The following is a 23,867-nucleotide window of genomic DNA, read 5'->3' as shown; positions in this document are numbered from 1 at the left end:
CCCTCCCTTCAGCCAGAACAGATTAATCACGTTTCCAATGGGTCTTGCATGGTTTGATTTTTGCTTTACTTTTTTTTTTGCATTTCCGAAAGGTCTTGCACGGTTTGTTTGCTTCCCCCCCCCCTTTCAGCCAGAATGGATTAATCGCATTTCTGATGGGTCTTGCAGTGGGGTGCTTTTTTTGATATTTTTCTTCGGTCTTCTTTGGTCAGAACAGATTAATTGCATTTCAGTGCGTTCCTATGGGAAATTGTGCTTCGACTTATGACCATTTCAAGTTATGACCGGAGTTCAGGAACCAATTAAGTTTGTAAGTCAAGGCACCACTGTATTTGCAGTCAGAAATAGCCAGCATCTTCTTTTTCCTGAAGCTGATGCCTAGAGTTCAGGGGGAGGGAAGGCAAATACAGGCTGACGAGAACTGGATTCAAATGGCCTTGCATCCTCCACGACCTGGATTACTTCTCCTTAAGTCTAAGGAGGAAAGAATCCTAAAAGAATGGCCCTCAGATCAGAAGCCTGCTACTTTGGTGCCTTCCCCATGTCTCCTGTCAAGTGTGTTATCTGTCAAGGTGAGCAGGTTTTGAAGCCTGAGGTGTCTAACTGACTAGGACAAGTTCTAAGAAGCAGGAGATTAGAAGTGAGGTGCTTCTAGTTTAGAGGCCTCAGATTCAGGGCTGCCAATCTCCAGTTGAAGAACGAGTCTTCAACTGTCTTTTGGAAAACTGGCCTTTTCTGCTCAATATCCCTCAGAACATGGGCCATGACAAAAACTCTTGTCTTTTCTTACTCGGGTTCTGCCCTCCAGCTTGTCTTTGATCACATCTTCTCTCTCTGGCCCCATGCATTGACTGAATTCTGCTCACCTCAGAACTTTAAACCTGATCAGTTCTTACCTAAGAGGATCTATCAGACAACAATAAATGTCTCATGTTTTCGCTTTTAAAAAAAACTTTATTTGGAAATGAATTTCTTCTGACTGGCTTGGCAGTGATCAAAGCCCAAGGAACATGAAGAATAAAGTGCTAATTAATTTACAGACATTCATAAGCATAGCGTAGATGGATCATGTAGCCAAAAATAAGGTAGAGGAACAATAGCAGCTCAATGTGCATTTCTCATCTCATGCTGTCAACTTGAGGAAGTTAATTACTTGTTCTAGCCCCAGGCCTTAAGTTGCTCTCCCAAAAATCAATCAAAGAAAACTATGGACATGGAAAACCAGGCAGCACCAACAGGGAAGTCTGGAGGCCTCTTGCCAGATATAACAAGAATAAATACTGAAGCTGCCTTACATTCCAAAAATGAAATAATGTTTTCATTTTTACTGATAACACAACACCCGAAAGCCTGACAGGCTACAGAATGCAGTCATTTTTGGTAGTGCTATGGCAGTTCTATGTCTGGGGACCTAAATCTTACTCACAAAACTCAAAACACTCTGAAACTAATTTCCCTGCTAGAAGAATGTGGTAAATCAAGACAACTCATCAAGTGTTTATGTTCTTGACTATTAGCGAGACTACATTTAAATTCATTTCTCTTTTTCCACCATTGCAGTGACGATAGCTATCCTATTACATTAGAATAATCTCAGTTGGAACCAGTTACCAACATGGGAAAATGTATAGGATTCTAAATCAATCACTGAGCACATTTATTTGCAAAACTCATAGCATAAATTTCTAGCATAGCATAAATAATAGTCTTTTTTTCAAGATATGACTATTAGTAGTTTGATGATTACAATATTGGAATTAATGTGGGTTTTGATAACCCATTGTTAGCCTATTGCTTTGATAAGAAACTGACCTAGTGTGGGAACTTTCTCCCGGAAAGGCAGAGAGAGAGAGAGAAATAGAGAGCACATGGTTTATTTAATTATTGTTTCATGACAGTTGTTTCAATTTTTGTTGAACATTAACTTCCTGGTGGGGGTCCTCTAGCCCAAATACTGGGTGAAGCAACCAGCCTAATTTCATGGATGCCATCATCTGACTCTAGACTACTCCTTGTAAAGTTGCTTCTTCTGCTGTTCCATATGCATACCCCCAGTGATAAAGGTGGAAACGAAAGAGCTCATAATGATAGTTCCCAAAGCCCCATCCATGAAAGTCTAAAAATGCAGTCAACTCGATAAATGTGTATCAACAAATGAGGAACAGGTCTTTTATAAAGGTAATAGCTCTTAATATTCCGTTCAAAACCAAAGCACCATCAAATAGTTTGCAATACAAAAGAGATACTTGCAACATACAGTGTTCCTGGGAAATTGCAAATCTCTAGCTACTGTGAGGATTGTAGCTAAGCTCAGAGGAAGGTCTGGGGTGGGGGGGAAGCAGAAAATGCCATGGTCTTTGCTACTTAAAAAGTACAGTACCAGGATTTTAACCTTATGAACCCTCTCTGAAAGCTACTTGCCTTTGTATCCGATTCAGGCCCCGAAAGATTTTTCCCATGTGTCAATGGCCCTTCACAGGAAAACTGTTCCCTATTCTTGTCATAAGCCACAGATCATTGTAAAATACCCTTTCTAAACAAACAACTTGGTGTCAATCTAGTTTGGAAGCATCACTTTCCACTGTGCTTCATTTTAAGCACAATGTTCCCAGCTCTCTCTTAATGCAGCTATACAAGTTCACAAGTTTAATTTTAAACTCATCTCCCCCCCCCCAATAATGTATCAAAGAACACAAGATATACTGTGTTTTGAAGAACCTTGTTTTATAATACCTTTTATTTTTCACATGTGCTCCCAGCATCCAAACCTGACAGTGAATATATAAAAAGCCTGGTTCTATTATTTTTAAGGCAAACTGGTCCAAGAAAAACATATCCACTTAAAGATAACCCACTCAGGAAAGCAAGGTAGATTGAACCTGGAACGAATGCTTCCTAAATTGAGTAATAGTGTTTATGGAGACCATGAGAGCCAAACCATTAAACAGATATAACAATTTTTAAAATCATTTTTGTTCAAAATCCATCTTTCTAGGTAGCACGCACAGGGAAGAAGCTTGCAACATGCAGTGGATCTCAGAGCTCATCTGTTACATGCTACAAATCCTTACATAACACTGAGAAAAAATGCTGTAGCCCTGACTTTGGACAGTGCTGAAGTGCTGAAGTGAATGTTTGTTAATTTACTTAGTACAGTGGGGTCTTGACTTGAGAACTTAATCCGTATTGGAAGGCGGTTCTCAAGTCAAAAAGTCTATAGGTCAAGTCTCCATTGACCTACAGTGCATTGAAAACCGATTAATCCCGTAACAGGCCGTTTTTGTTCCATTTTGGGTTTTTTCTGGTCTGTAAGTCAATTCTCAGGCTGCAAGTCATACCTAAATTTTGCGGCCAGAGAAGTCTGTAACTCCAAAAGTCTGTAAGTCAAGGGTCCACTGTATTGTTATATCTAGAGATGGGCACAAACTGAACAAGGAACCAGAAGAAACGACAAACGGATTCATGCAACCCATTTTGCCAGCATGATACAAAGCCCCAAACTTTTTTGCATGACACTTCGTTTTATGCCCGCCAGCTCCTTCCGGCTGCCCACCTCCTCCTTACCTTACGTCTGCTGCCACTGCTATCTTCACAGACAGCAGGCCCAGCTCCTGGAGGGGAAGCCATGTCACTGTCTCTGAAGATGGTGGGGATCGCAGCAGCAGTGGAGGAGGAGGTGGTGAAGGAGGTGGCAAGACCAGGTAGGGAGGCAACATCCACTATGGGAAGGGGCAGGTGGGCAGCAGAGGGGGCAGAGGTTGTAGGCTCCCCTCTCCCAGACACAAACCAGAAAAATGAACCACAAACCAGTTTACTTTTCTGGGGATTTGTGGTGGCTCATGGTTCGATGGTTGGTGGGTAGCCATGAACCAAGAGCCACCAATTTTCCAGTTCCTGTCCATTTCTAATTATTTATTTATTTTATTTACAATATTTTTTTAGCCGCACCATTACCAGTGGCTTCTGGGCGGCGTACAACATTAAAACTTAAAAACATTTAAAACATTTTAAAAAACAATATAAAATGTCATATATTAAAACAATTTTTAAAACATTAATTATATCCCATTCTTTCACCACTGTATACACAGAACTCCCAAGCAGTGTCCACTGACCTCATCCAAACCTGCTTAGATTCAGCAGAGGTAGGTACCTCATGAAACCTTTGATTATTTGGCAATATCCTCCGAATATTGCCAAATTCAGAGGAGAAACCTTTCAATAGCTATAAAGCTATTTTGGAAGGCAGCTCCTACAGTCATTCAGCAAAAGCTACACTCCCTGAAGGGGAAAAAATATATATTAGTGTCATGCAAATCTGGAGTAAACCTCCCCACTGCTACAATGAAAAACCTGGGAAAATGTGCATATCAGTTGTGATGCAATATGTTCAAAAGGAAAAAGAGTAAGACATACCACTGGTGGCGGAGAAGACCTTGGATGTGCCCAAGCTGCTACAGGCTTGTTTTGCTATTATTTCCACCCTCATTATGGTTAATTACTGTGGGTTTTTTAAAAAAAATCTAATTGCAAAAGTATCATGTAATGCAAAATGCTCAGGAATCAAACTTAATCATGAAAATGTCATTTAAAAAAGAGAGTTCTTTACCTTTTGGCTATGACTTAAGACATCTCAAGTTTATTTTTCAGTGTTTTGCCCCAGAGCTACAGTATACAGACTATCAAGAGTCAGCTTTCAGTTTCAAGTAACTACTTCACTCAGGAAGGCAAAGCTCTTTCAGAAACCTAAATGGGGTGATTTATGGTCAAATCAAGGCTTTGCCTCTTTTCTTTGGATATGGCTGGCACAGTTTCTATCTACTATTCTGAAAAAAAGTGACACTGATTTAATGAAGAATGTACCATTGACAGGACTCAGAGCACAAAAATTATATCTGGCATGCATTTTTTAAAACTTCTGATTATGGGCAAAATGCAAAGAAAAGATGCAACTGATTTCATAAAAATGTAACTTATTCCTCTGGAAAATTCCAATACTCCTTAATACAAGGCACCAACAATAAACGGTTGTGATACTATCGTCGTCGTCGTCATCGTTTAGTCGTGTCCGACTCTTCGTGACCCCATGGACCAGAGCACGCCAGGCCCTCCTATCTTCTACTGCCTCCCGGAGTTGTGTCAAATTCATGTTGGTTGCTTCGCAGACACTGTCCAGCCATCTCATCCTCGGTCGTCCCCTTCTCCTCTTGCCATCACACTTTCCCAACATCAGGGTCTTTTCCAGGGAGTCTTATCTTCTCATTAGATGGCCAAAGTACTGGAGCCTCAGCTTCAGGATCTATCCTTCCAGTGAGCACTCAGGGTTGATTTCCTTTAGAATTGATTGGTTTGTTCTCTTTGCAGTCCACGGGATTCTCAAGAGTCTCCTCCAGCACCACAATTCAAAGGCATCAATTCTTCGGCGGTCTGCTTTCTTTATGGTCCAGCTCTCACTTCCATACATCACGACAGGAAAAACCATAGCTTTGACTATTCGGACTTTTGTTGGCAAGGTGATGTCTCTGCTTTTTAAGATGCTGTCAAGATTTGTCATCGCTTTCCTCCCAAGAAGCAGGCGTCTCTTAATTTCGTGGCTGCTGTCTCCATCTACAGTGATCATGGAGCCCAGGAAAATAAAATCTGTCACTGCCTCCATATCTTCCCCTTCTATTTCCCAGGAGGTGATGGGACCAGTGGCCATGATCTTAGTTTTTTTGATGTTGAGTTTCACACCGTTTTTTGCACTCTCCTCTTTCACCCTCATTACAAGGTTGTTTAATTCCTCCTCACTTTCTGCCATCAGAGTGGTGTCATCTGCATATCGGAGGTTGTTGATATTTCTTCCGGCAATCTTAATTCTGGCTTGAGATTCCTCCAGTCCAGCCTTCCGCATGATGTATTCTGCATATAAGTTGAATAAGCTGGGGGACAATATACAGCCTTGTCGTACTCCTTTCCCAATTTTGAACCAATCAGTTGTTCCATATCCAGTTCTGACTGTTGCTTCCTGTCCCACATATAGGTTTCTCAGTAGATAGATAAGGTGGTCAGGCACTCCCATTTCTTTAAGAACTTGCCATAGTTTGTTGTGGTCCACACAGTCAAAGGCTTTGTGATACTATACACAGCTAAAAAGATGGAACTTTGAAGTTAACATTTATAGTGGGTGGGAATGCCAGACACTAAACCATTTGGCCACAAAAATTATTTAGGACAGTCACCTTTCATTCAGCTTTGGAGACCATCACAAATAAATTTAGCTTTATCTTTTTTCTAGAACATCATCTTACCTCAACAGAATTAGTCTATTATGGAAACATGCTTAAACCAAATAAACTAATTTATAGTAATTAGTTCCCAAATGGAAGTTGCTCTTTAGTTAACAAGTCCTGATTGTGAATAAAAACAAGAAGGCTCCAGAAATCTTGCAGGCATCTGCAGAAGTCAGCACTGAAATCAGGAAGACATGCTACACAGTAAAGCATCTAAAAACCTATCTGAGGGCACAGCTCCATTGACAAGGAAGACAGGAATTGCTCAGGGACTGGGCAGATGTGTATTATTTTCTGTTGGTTACATGATGGACTCAATGATTCACAGGGATCCTTCCAGCTCTACACTTTCTTCTTCTTCTTCTTCTTCTTCTTCTTCTTCTTCTTCTTCTTCTTCTTCTTCTTCTTCTTTGTCGTCGTCGTCGTCATCTTCTTCGTTTTCTTCTTCTTTTTCTTCTTGTGACTGCATTTACATTGGCTCCGGAGGTGTGATAGCTTATGCAATGCATATATTTTCGGATCCATCTATGGAGCGGATTGTAGCAGTTCTATTTCAAGCCATTCCACCTGGCTATAGCAGTAGGGAAGACAAACAGCAGTCCCATTCAGATATAAAATTGGCTGCCACTTGAATCCTCTCCTCACCAAATCCAGTCCTTGAGTCTGCTTGTCTTCTTCCTACTATTGAGACAATTCAGGAGTAAGCACTTATACAATTTATCCTTGTGGAGTCCCATTCATTTAACAAAATATTATGCACCATGTCCCAATTCCTAGATATAATGAACTGTTTTTAACAAATTTGAAACTAATTCTTTCGTTATTCAGTTATCTACCTCTTTTTCGAATATTGACAAAAGCACTATTTTAGGACATACAGCTAAATTTAAATGCTCATTTTATTTATTTCCTTAAAAACCAATTGCCAAAATTCCAATATATTCTCACAATGCCACCATATGAATGTAAGTATCTGTTTCCTGGCACCTTCTCCAGCAGATTTTGGAATAAATACAATCTATTTGATTTACTTTCACTGGATTTATGTACCATCTCCAAACCAGTTTATGAAAACTTTATTTTATCCTTACTGATATAGTTTCCAATATTCTAATGCCCTACATATTTTTCCAAGATCTAGTAATTTTTTCTTCTCCCATATCAGATTCCCATAAAAATTTAAGTAATCTACTGATCTTCTGCTACATTGTTTTCACCTTCATTTTCATTTTATAATTCCTTCATTTGTTGTGAGTTTCCTACATTTACCATTTCTTTTTACCCAACACTTTGTCCACTGTTCTAGTTGAATAAAATTATATCAAGATACTTTATAAATAGAGACGTGGTGGCGCTGCGGGTTAAACCACAGAAGCCTCTGTGCTGCAGGGTCAGAAGACCAGCAGTCGTAAGATCAAATCCACGAGATAGAGTGAGCTCCCGTCGCTTGTCCCAACTCCTGCCAACCTAGCACGTCGAAAGCATGTAAATGTGAGTAGATAAACAGATACCACCACGGTGGGAAGGTAATGGCGTTCTGTGTCTAGTTGCGCTGGCCACTTTACCCAGAAACTGTCTACGGACAAACACTGGCTCTATGGTTTAGAGACGGGGATGAGCACCGCGCCCTAGAGTCGGACATGACTGGACTAAATGTCAAGAGGAACCTTACCTTTACCTTACTTTATATAAACCATCACTTTTTTGTTCATTATTCTTTATTTTTTAAAACCAATCCTTTATTCTAATAACTTGTCTCTTTATTGATAAATCCTCAATCAAAACTTTTAGGTTACCTTAGAATTTCTCCAACTCTATCACTGGATGTAATGGGGAAACTGGTGGGCAAAATAATTTTCTACAGTATATCTATTCAAAATTGGAACAATGTTTTTAAAGAACAGGGGTTTTTTTATATTTTAATTATATTTTTACTATTTTGTATGATGCTGGCTGGGCAGCTCAGTTGTTTAGTTATCTGGCTGTGGAGACAGAAGTTGGGAGTTAAATTCCCCACTGTGCCTCCTATGAACAATGCCAGGCTGTGTGGCCATGGGCAGCCTGCACAGTCCCAGGGCACCCCCAGAAAAAGGGAATGGCTACATTTTCTACACCCCCTGAATTGTTCTAACACAAATTTCAAGTCTCGACACATTGAGGCTGCAGCCCAACACACTAATTCATCAATCAATTACTGTATGTGCCATCAAGCTGATTCCAATATATGATTGACTGTTTGAGGTTTTTCTTCATATACAGTACTAAAAAAATGGCTTACCATTCCCTTCCTCTGGGGGACATCCTGGGACTATGCAGTTTACCAAAGGCCTTGGAGGCTGCCTTTTCCCCTGGGAGGCATGATGGAAAATTGAACTTCCAACCTCTGGCTCCATAGCCAAATACCCAACTCACTTAGATTTCAGGCCACCAAAAAAATAAAAATACATCTGGGAGTAAGAGCCATTAAAATAAGTAAAGATGTATTCAATGTCGATGTGCATAGGTTTGCATCATCATTCACCTAAATCTATTAATTTCTGATGATGCACTTCCCTGCAGTCATGGTGCCTATAGTGCTTTTCCATGACTGTAGCTTCATTTATAACACCCTACTACACCTGACTATGGACCTGAACCTCCCAATCAATGCCGGAGACCTTACAAAATCTCCTGTGACTGCTGGACTTGTTTTCAGCACTGAAATCTGATCGGTGCCATTAGCTACTGGCAACCCTTTTGAGAAAGGCGTAGGAACAGAGGGCTGGGTTTTTTTTTTCCCCACAGTAAATTGCAGAGAAGCAAACACACTAGAGCCTTATTTCGGTAGGAAGGAAAGAATTCCCTTCCTCTTTAAAGAAAACAAGATATTATGTAAAACCCGTTTCATGTGGTCAGAACAGGAGACATTCACCATTAGGGTGGAAATGCTGCAAAAGCTTCATGTCTCATTAACCTTGAAGTTGCTCACCTGAGACAAGTGGGAATGACTTGCCTTGAACCCCACAGGGGCCCATTTTTGCAATTTTCAGTCAAAATGATAATGTAAACATGAGGAAAAGCCTGTAAGCATTCACTTTTGCAAGGCTACGTTAGAGCTCAAAGAAAAGGCACAAAAGAATGAGACAAGTATCTCATTCAGTTTCAAGATCAGCTCTGGAAGTTCAGATGGAAAGGCCAGAATTTTAAACTATTCGCCAAATTCTGTAGGTTTATCAGGGATGACCAGTTAATAGTTCCAATGTTATATAACAGACTTGTGTCCATTACGCAAAAATTCAGACAAAGTAAGCAGTGTGAACATACCTAAGGAAAATTGTGGAAGTCAGATGCTATAACTGGATGCAAGTCAAAATCAACCACAACAGAAAATGTGTTCCCTCCAACGTGATATTTATAGATGGAAGAAGCCACATGCTCCCATACCTCCCATTTTACATAGTCTCCGCCCCATGTCTAAAAAGTTCCTGTGAGAAGCAGAGGGTCACCAGAAAGAGCTGGGATATGGAACTGGGGCGACAGTGAGAGAGTTGTGGAAAGCAGGAAATATCGAATGGAGCTTTCAGCTGAAACTAGGCTTAAATGATACTATTTATTTTTTACAATATTTTTACTCTGCCTTTCTCCTTAAAAAGGACCCAGAGCAGCTTACATCATTGAAAGACAGTACAGTGGTGCCTCGCTTAACGAGCGCACCGTATAACGATGAAATCGCATAGCGATCCGTTTCTTCGGATCGCTAATGCGATCGCTCAACGTTTTTTTAATGGGGAAAAATTCGCTTTGCGAAGACCGGTAAGCGTTTCGCTTACCGATCTTCGCAAAACGAACCCCGCCGATCAGCTGTTCGGCAGCCAAAATGGCCGTCGGAAGCCGGGAAATGGCCCAAAATGGCCGCGCGCAGCGTTTTCACGCCCTCGTTAAGCGAGGCAAGGGCGCGAAAATGGCTGCCGGCCATCCTGAAGCATCGCTGAACGGTGAGTATTTGGCCCATTTGGAATGCATTAAACGATGTTTAATGCGTTCCAATGGAAATCGCTGCCCCGTTCAGCGATGCTTCAGCATAGCGAAGGTTAATCCGGAACGGATTAACCTCGCTATGCGAGGCACCACTGTATTTAAAGCTATAAACAATGAGTATACAAATACTAAAATGATCAAACGAATACAACTCTAAAAAATGGTAAACAAAAGCAATACTAAAAACACATTCAAAGCAGTAAGGCAAAACAACCTATTTAAAAATCCCATTCAGGCAGCCAGTCAGTGAGGAAAAGCTTGCCTGAAGAGAAAAGTCTTTGCCTGCTTGAGGAAGGACAACAAAGATGGGGCCAGTCTAGCCTTCTATGGGAAGGAGTTCCAGAGTCTGGGAACATCAACAAAGCCCTTTGCTGTCCACACCTGTGAACACAGCAGGACCAAGAGAAAGGCCTATCCTGATTATCTTAACTCCTGAGCAGGCTCATGCAGGGAGACAATCTCAAGGTCATTGAGACTGCTTGAACCCAAGTCATATAGGGTTTGATAGATTAAAATCAGGACTCTCAATTGTGTCTGGAAACAGATTGGCAGACAATGGACCTGCTGTAAGGGGAAGGATTTTGTGATCTCTGTAACCAGCTCCAGTTAGCAATGGACTGCTGCATTTTGGACTCACTGAAGGGCACGACTGTATGTGGAGAGCTGTGTATTCACAGTGCATTCTTTTTTAATTGCCTGTTCATAAATAATGAAATCTCCATACTTTACACAATGTGTCAATATGGTGAAATTCATGCCGACCAAACAAAATTAGTGATGAATATTCGATTTTCAGGTGGGGGGGGGTTAGTATTATTACTTTAGATAACTACAGCTGTATCTAAATCAGCAGAATGGACAAAAAAGAAGAATGAAGATATGTTTATCATTGCTGTATATATGAATTCCTAGAAGCAATATAAAGCAATATAAGTACAATGCCTACTGATACACAATGCAACATAATTTATGGTTGAATTTTGCAACATGACTTAGCAACCGAGACTTGTGGAGTATTATTACAGTAGAGATGACTACATTTCTTTAATATTATTATATTGCTTTAGTCAAATGTGTCTTACTTGATCAGCCCTAATACACACAGCCAGTGTGATATGTCACACATGGTACTCCAGAGACAGGTAATCACATCGACCCAGGTATAGTGCCTGATTTCACAGCTCAACACCCTCATGTATGCATTTTCCACAAAAGAATACATCTGCCTCAATAATCCATTGTGTATTTCTGTGCAGATGAAAGCAATGTAGGATTAAGCACTGTTTATTCCCACTCCTTGATACAGAAATAGTATTTTAAGGTGCATAAATATGGATTTGTATAAATTCTGATGTGTTTTTGTCTCTTCCCATATTCCATTAATGGAAATTTCTTCTGCGTCCTTTCATCAACAAAGGGCCATAATTTGATAGGACTCAAAAGCTTAGCAATGATATCAACAAACACAAAACATACTGAGTTTCCACACATAGAATTAATCAGCAAATATCCAAACTGTTTCCTACCAGGGAATTAACAGATATGAGTCACTTCTTCTAGAAGAAACTCTTTGTGGAATATACTACAGTGAAAGTTACATTTATTGTCAATCTTATTTACTGATTTGAAGATCATCATAACCTAGACCCTCTACTCAACTTTTATCATTATTGTATTGCCTCAGTCAGATGTCTTAGTTAGTCAGCCCATCAGACCAAGTAAGACACTATGCTCATCCGGGTTCCACCCACACTGTGGTAGATGAAAATTAATGCAAAGAGTGTCAGTTAACGTTTGTTTATCTACATCTGGACTTATGAGTGACATACTCCCAACATCCTGAAACTGGAGGTCCGTGAACCTTCCTGATTAATGGTTTGAGAACGTTGAGCCAGAAATAGCTATGTAAATATGAATACATTGCAATATACAGTATGTGGGTTTGTCAAAAACAGGTGTGCAGTAGTAATTTTGTAGCTATGCTTGAAGTATGAGTGGTAAGGTTTAAAATGTATAATGACTACCTGCCTAATTGGTTTCAGTCACTGAGTACTGGAGGGAAGTTTTCTCTCTTAGTGAAGAGCAATCTATAGTTTCCATACATGACGGAGAATCCCCAGGTGCACACAGTTTTCCCATTGTAGACCGTGTCTGATGGCTTTTGAAGATTCATGAGAGAGAGTAATTGTCCAAATTGGAGATTGGAAAGCAGGAAGATGAGTGAGAAAAAAGGCAAGAAGGAACACAGCTGAGCAGCATTTTGAGCCGCATGGCCCGCAATACAATTTACAACTAAAGCTCAAAAAAAATCTTTGAGATGTTTCAAACATATACATATTAGGACAAGCTATGATTGTAGAGTAAGGTTAGTATAAGACAGGACAAGGGCACATCTTTTGTTTGTAGAAGGAAAATAAAAGGGGCACATTCAAGATGGTCAGGCTCAGTTAACAAAGGACATATCAGGATTTCTAGAAGTTACTTAAGAGTAGAGGTGGGGAGAATGACTATATGAGACACTAAGCAGTTCCCATCTCACTGTGTCCAGCTTTAGGCAATACTTAATCACCCAGATCCTCACGCAGGAAAAGGTATCAGCAAGACATTCAGTGATATATTGAACTAGGCACCACAGGAGAGAGAGGAGCAGAAAAAACACAGATGTAAAGCAAAGGTGCAAATGAACCAGTAAGAAAATAGGTTAAAATTCATTTGTTATCTGCTTCAGAAGGTCAGGAAGAGAAAAATACTAGCTTATCCTAAATCCTCTTTATAGAAAAATAGTAAGAAATGGTAGAAAAAACCTTTAAAAGTAAAAACAATTTTAACGAGCTGTAGCTAAATGTCTTTCAGCTAGTGTGTACTTCACCTGGTGATTTGAAGAGTGGTGAAGGAAGCTATTTCGAGTTGCCTAAATTGCAGAGACAGTAGATTACTTTAATCATGAAAGGACTGTTCAGAGGGGGGGGGGAGAAAAGGAGGGAAGGAGGATAGCTGAGGATAAGAGATTGCACAGAAAGACCCTTGGATGTATGAAACCTCTGCACATGCAGAGTCAATCACTGTGAGGTGGTCAGATTCTCATCCATACACTGATTCCACGCCAACCCCTATTCAGAAGATCTGCAGTATCAACTGGATTTAACAACTACATTAAGACAGGGAAAAGGACAGCAAAAGTGTAGACACTGAAAAACAATAAACCCAAGGAAAGGAGGAGGGAGGAAGGATAAAGATTAGGCAACCGACTGAGGAAGCTTGAAGAAAGGGTATGTAGAGAGTGTGGCTTAGAAAAGAGGGCAAAGGAGAAAGAAAACAGAAGCAAGTAGAAAGTTATCAGAGAGATGTGGGAAAATCCTAAATAGCACTTAGGAAGAGACTCTACTGGGGGAGACACAAATGAGGAATTCTATGGAGGCTGGGTAAAAGATTAAATGGTCAAGAGGAGAAACATGCTGGAGGAGTGAAAGCAAAAAAAAAAAGCAAACTGTAGAAGCAATGAGTGAGTGGTGAAATCTTGGGGCTGGAAAGGAGATACCAGAGAGAAAGGAGACTTGGAGCAGACACACAGCAGGGCAAGAAATCTTGGCAGAATTAATGTTTGCAACTGGGCTGTGTAAGAGGAGAAGAGTCATGAAACAGCTGTTGTGATAAAGGTTTTGTAGAGAAGCCATCCCACCCATTATAAGGACACAAGACTGGAAATATGTGAATAACAGAGAAAATTTTGCTGTGTACATACAGTGCGCACTTTTTATCATCACTATGTGATTAACACCTCTAAAACAAATTTAAGAACAACAAGGGTGCACTTTCTGAAGGTTTCAACCAACAGGAATCCAGAAAGGGTAGTCACACTCCACATGGTGCTCTATGATTACTCTATCTGATATTCAACACTAAAATGCTAAAACATTCCATACTTCAAAAATGCTTTGTTATAACTGACCAGGGACAGAATCTTCTTTAATAATAATAATAATAATAATAATGTGCTATCAGGTCACTTCTAATTTCTAACTCATGACCCTTTTCAGGGTTTTCCAGGTAGAGTACTCAAGAGTAGAGATGGGCACAAACCACCATTTGGTGGTTCATGCTGGTTCAGACAACAGTGGAACAGCTGTTCCACAGTTTGGTGCCCCGCCCCCCTTCTGCAGCCTCTCTCCCCCACCTCCCTCAGGCACTGCATCTGAGTGGGCACCCACCTGAGGGTACCAAACCATAGAACAACTGTTTGGCCATCATCTGAACTGGCACGAAACACCAAAGTGATGGTTGATCCCGTCTCTACTTGGAAGCTTCCTACCATTCCTTTCTTCTGAGGACATCCTGGGACTGTGGAGCTTGCCCAAAGCCACAGGCTGACCCTTCTGGGATGCACTTGCCAACAAAACCAACCCAAGTGAACCTGAAGCAATATATCATTACTTTTCTTAATCTGTCAATCAACACAGCAGTTAGAATCCTCAAGAACTACAACACTGCTTGACCATTTGTCATAATTCCTCTGGGATTACAAGATTCAGTTTGGGGAGAAGGAGAAGGGTGGAAACACAGGGCAGCTTTCAGTTCACTTTCTTGTTGAAGTGAAAGCTATCCTGTATTTCTAGCTTTCTTCACAGAAACGAGTAAAGTGTCATTGGAGACCAAGGCCAAGATCATCAACACAACTGTATTTCCATTTACCACGTACATTTGTGAAAGCTGGGCAGTGAAGAAAGTTTAAAGGAAAAAATGATTTATTTGAAATAGGGTGCTGGAGGATAGCTTTGTGGGTACCCTGGATTTCTTGAAAGATAAACAAGTGTGCTCTGGATCATACTAAGCCAAAGCTCTCTCTTGAAGCAAAAATGACAAAATTGATACTGTCGTATTTTGAGCACAAGGAAAATACAATGAGTTTAGGAAAAGTTGAAAGCAGCAAGAAAAGTGGAAGGTCATATATAAAGGAAGCAACAAGTTTGAGTTTGCAGGAGCTGATTTCAGCTGTTAATAATACAACATTTTAGAGGTCATGTTTTAAACGGTTCTCCTAAGTTCAAGACGACTTGATATCTTGTTAACAACAACAACAAAAATACAGGTCATCTGAACAGCATCATGTAGCATGCCTAAAATCCACAAATGAAATCATTTGCACGGGGGGGGGGGGACATAATCCACAGACAACTTAGATGAATGAAAGCTCATGCTATAATATATTGGTTAGTCTACAGCATTCTTTCTCATTTTTTCTGCAACAGACTAATACAACTACCTTCTGATTCCCTTTTTTTAAATGTCCAGGTTGATGAGACAATACTCTGTAGAAAATGTAATATTTTCAGTCTATCAAGTCCCATCAAATAGAAATAGACTTATTTCCAACTAAACAAGCATGAGATTGTGCTGTTAGTAGTCCTATGAAAACAGAAGTAGTTGAAGATGTTGCCTTTATTTTATTTTACAGAAAGGCTGAAAACACCAACCACAAAACTAATGCTTAATGCATGATCTTCCCTTGCACATAATAGACAGAAAACTTACATCTGAAACACACGTGTGCAGAATTCTGGAGGCAGGCTTGAGCAGCCAGTAAAGAGCAAAGCTCTATTTAATTTCGTTTGTTTGAACCCTACGACACAACTGCATTTCAAAGATAAGCCCCTTGTTTCCTGATACAAAGCCATATTGAAGATGCTAACGTGAACAATCGATCAAATACCTTAATTATATCTCCAGTTTGGAAAGACAGCATAACAGTATTAATATGGGGAACATGTTCCTCTTTGATTTCTCACTTAACAAGTGGTTTTGCATATCTTAAAGGTTCTGGAAGGATGAAATGTTTCCACTCCCTCCACATTCCAAGTATCAGAAGATTCCCTTCTTCCATATTGTATACTTAAACCTTTAAAAACAATTGACTATCATCTGTCAAAATATTAAGTCAATTACATTAGGGAATTAGTTGAAAAATAACTGGTAAAATAATTTAATTTCAATTAACAAATTTAAAAAGCCTTTGAAGTTTGCTTTATTCCTAGACCAAGGTTTAAAAATTACTTTGGTTGACTTTTATTACTTTAACAATATGCTCTTAAAAGTTATTCTTATCTCAAGGAAACAGATAAAGCTTGAAGCCAAATATTGTTTGCCAAAACCAGTTTAAGAGCCATGCTCCTGAACTGACCAATATTAAAGTGCTTAGTAGTTATTTATATCATTTGTGCTCTTCGAAAGACAGCTTTGGTGGGGAAAGTACACTGTTTCTGAAACCACTGACCACTGATAATTTCACTACTATGTGTAGAGGGATTTGGAATCAGCTCACATATAGTGTCTCTTTTTTTAAAAAAAGATTAATATGCAGCTCTCAGACCAAAATGTTATCACTTATTAACTAATAAAATAACAGATGTAGAAGAACAAATAGAATCATTAAAATGAAAATTGACAGGTCACACCATGAGACATGAAGATGGGCAACAGAAGAAAGAAATATGTACATCAATGGCAACCTTGGATCAGAAAGAAGGAGACAACAAATTAGATAGATGGGGGATTCTAAAAGACCATCATGACTGGCATGAATTAGAATAATGCAAAACAGAAATTTATAGAAGCAAAAGGGGGAAGCCTATATTCAATGGGCTGAAGAAGAGGAGGAGGAGGAGGAGAGATAAATATCAGTTTGGCAAAATAAGAGTCCAAATCTTGCAATACAGATTAATTGATCACAATCATATAACTCAGTGGTCTCCAACCTTGGGGCTCCAGATGTTCTTGGACTTCAACTCCCAGAAATCCTGGCAAGCCAAAGTGGTGGTGAAGGCTTCTGGGAGTGGTAGTCCAAGAACATCTGGAGGCCCAAGGTTGGGGACCACTGATATAACTGATGCTTTCTTTGGAATATATTTAAATGTTACTTTTATTAACAGGCAATTTCTGTCTAGTTGTATCATGAACTATATTGTTATGTGAACCTGTGTATGAAATCAAGACTGAAGTGCATTAACCCCCGTAGACTAGGAGTGATGATTGAAAATCACACTGATACACTGAAACACTTGTGACACACTGAAATTGGGCACTCTTCCAGTCTTGTGCAGATGTGGCAGGTCATTTTAAAAATTGCTACATACAAACATAGGTTCTTACTGGGTGGCTTATGGGCACTGTTTTGGACAGGAGCCAAGAAAGTTGGCATTAAGGGTGTTGTTCAAATTCAGATGATATGCATACTTATGTCCATTTTAATTCAATTTCAAGACTGGCTATGGGAAGAAAATTGCTTTGACCATATTTTTGCATGATCACCAGGACTAGCAATCCAAGGCTGTTGATGTTTCATATGCGTAATGGACTCAATAAGGGAAAACTAATTGAAACTAAATCCAGACAAAACAAAGGTCTTCTTGATATTAAAGAGGAAGACTGGACAATTGGGATTCAGTCTGTTTAAGACAGAGTTACTGTATATTGTCCAGCTTTGGAGTCTAGTAAATCCCTGGATTTATTCCTAGACCCAGGTTTCAGCAGTAGCTGAGAGTTCATTTGCTCAGCTGAGACTGGTATCCCAACTGAACCCATTTCTAGAAATGCATGACTTGGTCATGGCAATGCACACTCGAGTTACATCTCATTTGGATTGCTGCAATATGTTATGTGGGGCTTCCAAGCTTTTAGACAGGAAGGGTAGCATCTCATCTTCAGGATATTCTGGATGATATTAGTACCTATCTCCATTTCCATCCAGTTTCAAGGGGGACAAGTGATTCCCTTGTTACAACAGTTCCCTTTCCTTTTGCTGCCAATCCATATCTGGGCACAGCTTCTTGTATGAGCCTGCCAGGGTCTTAACCCTTCCCTTCGCCCTGCAACATGTGACATATGCTTTGTCCAAGTTCAAGAAAGGACAAATAACTGCTGCACAGATAGGTGTGGCTTTAAAGCTGACTTTCTCTCCTGCTCCCCTGCTCCAGTTGTATGTGTTTTAACTTGTCTTCTGTTGTGAATTTTACAGTTAGCCAACTCTGGTATCTTTAATTTTAAAAAAGGCCTGTAACTGCAATAAATAGCTCATTATGGGTGAATGTGCCAGAGTCACCACAACTCGTTAAATAGATAATTCATCTCAGGAATGAAGTATAAATAAATGAAACCCACTATTACCTACAAGATCAAGGAGGAAACTATACACAACACTAACACTATTTCTTAAGGGGGGGGGGGAGAACCTAGTGATGGGAGGATCTGGGGATCCTGGATGTCAGGACTGCAATGTCAAGAAAAGGGAAGTTACACACTTTTCTGATCTGTTGCAGTCAGATGATCCACTGCACTAGTTTTGAGAGATGGGCATGAACTGCTGGTTTGGTAGTTTTTGCCAGTTCATCCTTTGACACTTTCTCGCTTCCTCCTCCAGTGGGCACCCACTCAGAAGGAGTGCCCTGCATTCCCTGCCCTGCCTCCTCTGGGTGCTGCTCCTGAATGGGCACCCACCAGAGGAGGTGGGGCTGTGAAGTGCCGAACATCTGTTCATCCAAAGGACAAACCAGCATAAACCGGAAAAGCGGCAGTACGTGCCCATCTCTAGTGGCTTCTATTTATCTTAGATGAAGCTCTCGTTTTCACCAGTGGGCAATCCCACTACTTATTAGACTCTATTATGTGGGCACACATGTGCATAAAAAGATACCAATGAATGAATATTTGTTTCATTTTGTTTAACTACTGGGTTCTTAAACATAAGGTTAACATTATGTATAGTCTGGCCCTAAAACAGGAAATACAAACAGTGGGTGAGGCACAGGGTACATTCTTATATGTACACTGCCCAGAATAGTGCTATGCACTAATGGGGTGGTATATAAATGTCAGAACTAAATAAATAGATGAGGAAGTAAATTCTTATGGGGCTGTACCATTTCAGTTTTTAATTAAAAACCACCTTCCACACTGGTAATGTGTTATGGACACTGGATTTTGGAGACGAGTGGGAAAAGCTTCGGCCTTCATGAGGCAGAAGTAACAATCATTCCCAGCAATCATATCTTATTGGCACCAATGAATGGGAGAAGAGGTGGGGAAGGCCTCCCATGGCCACATCAATTTTAAAACAAACACTTAGAAGCAGAGATGAACTGCAGACCTTTTACCATGGATTTAAGTCATCCTGGCCTTTCCAAGTCAAGAGGAGTTTAATATTTTTCATGGGCTGCCAAGTAATGCCTCTCAGAAAACCACACACACTTCAACATAATAAGCAGCCTCTGCACAGCATCTTTGCTTTGAGACTGAATTACACACCTCACCCACCGGCAGGGTGGTCCAGTCACAAAAAATGCTGAAGTCTTTTTGACAGTGCAGCCAATGTGGTTGAGGGCCTGGTGTGTAGATAAACATTAGGAATTCAACAGCAATTCAAACCCTGAATAGCCAGGAGCTGAACATTTTGGCTGAAAAGGAACAAAGATAAACAAACAGCGTTCCTTTCCCTGACTCTTCGCTGAAGGTTTGCGCAGCTCCTCCACTTACATCACTGTCTGTATCTCAACCAACAGTCATTCTAAGATACCTCTTATCTCTAGCATGCCATGGGACCGCAACCCAACAGTTAGAGAAGATCCTGTCAAACTTCCAACTTATAAACGCAGGGCAAGATGAGCCCTTTATCTCACCCAAATGCATTCGTCCATTGGCATTGCAGTCTTGGTCGCCTGACAGTTATGCAAGCAATCAGGGAAACATTTTCCTTAATAGGATACACACCCTGACTGCAAAAGCCGCCACATAACTTTCTTTAGCAAAATCAAGCCCATCTCCAGGAATGTAGGATCCGGCTGCCCCTGAAAAGCTCAAAAGGAAAATAAAGCAGACACAGACAGACAGACAGACAGACACACACACAAACACAAAGACACCACCACCACCACTGTCACCCTGTTTTATAGTTTTTCTGACCCTGGAAGTATCGTTTAGATATTGTGTTGAATAGCGGCTGGTAAACATGTTTTCCTTAAGAAACTTTTTTTCTCACTTTAAGTGTTCCTAACCAATCCAGCTTTCTGGACTATGAGGCACAAGCAGTTCTTTTCCTCAAGTAATTCATTTCTCATTCAAAGGGATTATCTCAGGTGCTATCACGGGAAAAGTATGTCTACTGGATAGGACCCAAGTTTGAAACCAGATAAGGATCACACATGTATAACTTTTCAAATATTGGAAGTTACTTTTTTGGATTAAAACTCCCAGATTCACTGAGCAGCATGGGACCTGACCTCCCAAAAGTCATTTTCTCAAGCAGTGGGTCTTACAACTCTAAATGTATATGCATACTTATTATTCTCCTATGTTGAGTTGGGTTTATTCCACCACCCCCACCACCACCCCCAAAAAACCACATTGTTGTAGCCCATCTATAGAAGGAAGAAAAGAATATTGGAGCTGCTGTCCAAAAATCCTAATAGCAAGTTCTCAGGCAACCTGAGAACAATATGTGTATTGCTTACACAACTGAGCATAAAGATTCTTTCATGTGTGTGTGCATGCATGTACTGTGTGTAATGTTAACAAGGTGGAACCAAGCCATCAGGCCTTCTCCGTAAGAAATTTTTGAGATCCCCAAAAGGAAAATACATGACATTTAGCAAGCTGAAGCTATGCCATTAAAAGCACAGATACAAACACTGTCTTTGTTTTTCACACCAAAGGAAGCATGTAAAACAGCCTACTCTGGTTGGTTCTTCATGTTCTGTTTTGTTACACAGGGCTTTCAAGACTTAGAGATACAGGTACAGTGAAGGTTAGAAAATGCCTATTAAGATGGCATTTAACTGTATGGAAAAGTCCTCTGCTATATTCCTGTTCAGGGAACCGCAGCCACACTATGATCCATTTATGATAAAGGATGAGAACCCACCCACCCCCAGACACACACAGCTTATCTATCTATCAATGTAAGCATCCTATAGAACAATAATAATCAACTCAGGATATAATTCTGTCTGGTCCCCACAAGACAATTAGCATGGTCAAACTGATTCTCCATGGTGAATAGAAGGAACTGAATAAGTGGTTAAATAAACTATGCTCGTTTTGTCTTCAAAGGTATTCCCTCAATCATGTGCTCTGAACACACAAAAAATAAAACTAGTATGTATTCATCTTGATAGACCTGCAGCTCTGTCCTATGCAATATGCATGTTTCCTCAGAAGTCCCACTGAGTTGAGGGAAACATATTCCTGTGTTTGTGCAGGACTTCAGTCATAGGCTGTTTTTGTTTTGTTTTGGGGGACCACAATAAAGACATGGGTTTTTAAAAAAATTAACAACAGAATGAAAATAAATTGAGGGAATCTTACAGTGCTGTTGCAAAGCAAAGGCAGAAACCAGTAAAACAGACACTGAAAGGGTTTCTCACTGAAAGATAACAAGCCGCTGCACAAACCACAACTTGCATTGCAGTATTGTGTATCTTGTGCTGTGTTTCCAAACATATTCTTACATGCATGACTTAGTCTGTACAATGCTTAACACCACACACACAGTAATAGTGACTTGTCATGTGGTGTAGCTTAGTTTAAGTCGTGATGAACACATTCTAATAATGTGTTCATATAAGCTGACAGACTTGTATTCATAGTACAGATTGTGTTTAAAAACACAGAATCATGGTGCTGTCCACTATTTCCAGGGCCACCAAACTCACCTTTCAACCTCGAGAATGATTTATGACATTGAAACATCTCCTGGCAGATGTTTATCTAGTTTTAAAACCTCCAGAAGGCAATCTCACAATTCTCCATGACAATTTCCCCTACTTGCTCAATTGTTCTTTACTTCATGGAAGCAACGTGAACTGCTGGAAGGTCATAGAAGCCCAAAAGAGATAGGCAGCTGCAAAAGACCAAGACTGGGGGGGGGGGGGGGACAAGGGCAAAGGAAATATTGTTTGCATCAAAGAATGCAATGTGTGGAGAAAGCAAAGAGCCAAGGAGAGGAGAGCCTTTTCATTGCAGGGAAACTATTGGGCGCCATGGGATGGAAGAAAGTGGTGAATTTCCAAAAATCACTGCTGGCTGTGAAATCATCCAGCTAGCAATGATTTCTTGAAATTAAAGATTTCTCCCCCACAATCGGTGGCCCTGTGACAAAAGGTATCCCGAGGGAGCCTTGAGACCTCGGGGGTGGGGGCGGATTCAAAAATTTCTATTTCAGGAAAAAATACCATGACTGATGAAATCATCTGTAAACTAAAGCAACAGAATTTCAACCAATCAAAGTTAATTTTAATTCTTCACAGTTTTTTGTTTTAGTTCTTTACCATTAACAATCATAATTTTAAATGTTTTTAATGTAAGTGGATTTTTTCAAGCAACAGTGTTTCTCATTATTCTCATTTTTTCCACATTTGTAATAATTTCAAATGAATTTGTAACTTAACCATTCAATAGTTCATTAACTTCAGAAGGCACATAGCATTCTAATATTAACATATCAATTTTAATTTAATTTAAAAGCCTTCGCGAATACATATCAATTTTATTTTATCCATCTAATACTGACATGACAGCATTCATGCTAATATTTCCAGGCTCTGGGCAGGTGAGAATGACCACTAGATTTATACTAAAACATCTGATAACAGATGTTTCTGTTGACTTCCATGTAATCACTTCTCTTTTCAGCTTGCTATGAGTTGAGATTTCAGTCACACTGACATTTCTCTCTGAATATGAAGAATGAAACTCTCCGGGTCCACTAACAAAAATCCCTCATTCTGTCTCTGTTCAGGTGCAGCTGCAGTTTTGAGGAAGATATTTCCCAGGCATTATTTAATTAATTAACTTTTTATTTGATTTCTGTACCACCCATCTGGCTGCCAAGGTCACTCTGGGTGGTGTACATGTTAAATAAATACTGTATAACATCAAAAAGCAACTGAAAACAGTAAACATAATAATTATAAAATCAAAATTAAAATACATATACACCAACAAATGGAATTGAAAATAATTAAAATGAGTTGAAAGCAAAGTGGTGAGGCTGATAGTATAAATGTTAAAACAACCACTATATTAGAATGTTCTAAGATCCAAAAAGACCTGTCTAAAAAAACCTGTTTTTAGGGATCGTTTAAAAATTCCCAGAGAAGGAGCCAGGCAGATTTCAGGTGGGAAGTTGTTCCAGAGTTGGGGAGTGACCGCCGAAAAGGCCCAGTTTCTACTCTTCTCTTTCGGTGCTTCTCTTGGCAACCATCCAGCCTGGGAAGATCATACTCTCATTACCCTCCTTTCTGAATACACCAAGAGCTTGGAGAATTTCTTAGTCATGTGTCTGCCTTTTTCATTCAGTTTACTCATACCAAAAGAAAATATGGTGTCCCCTCCGTAATTTCACTTACAGAAACCAAAAGGATAGATGATCCTTACATCCCGCACTGGAGGTTGAACAGCACTTCCCCACAAACACACAATGCACCTGTGGTGACAGACTAGTTTAGGGAGTCCAGAGCAGGCTATATATATACTGTACATCTTTGTCGTCCTATATCTATGTCTAAGGAACAGCTCAAAAGGAATAGCTAGGGG

The 23,867-nt window shown here is 40.0% G+C and overlaps 1 protein-coding gene across 2 annotated transcripts in view; it reads right to left on the bottom strand.

Annotated features, from left to right (window-relative positions):
• The window catches only part of SLIT3 (slit guidance ligand 3), a 595,328-nt gene that overhangs the window by 412,630 nt on the left and 158,831 nt on the right, over positions 1 to 23,867 (bottom strand). The window lies entirely within an intron of this gene.

The sequence above is a fragment of the Pogona vitticeps genome, chromosome 2 (assembly GCF_051106095.1).
Source record: "Pogona vitticeps strain Pit_001003342236 chromosome 2, PviZW2.1, whole genome shotgun sequence".
In the NCBI taxonomy this organism is placed as follows: domain Eukaryota; kingdom Metazoa; phylum Chordata; class Lepidosauria; order Squamata; family Agamidae; genus Pogona; species Pogona vitticeps.
This window is presented reverse-complemented; position numbering and strand designations above follow the sequence as displayed.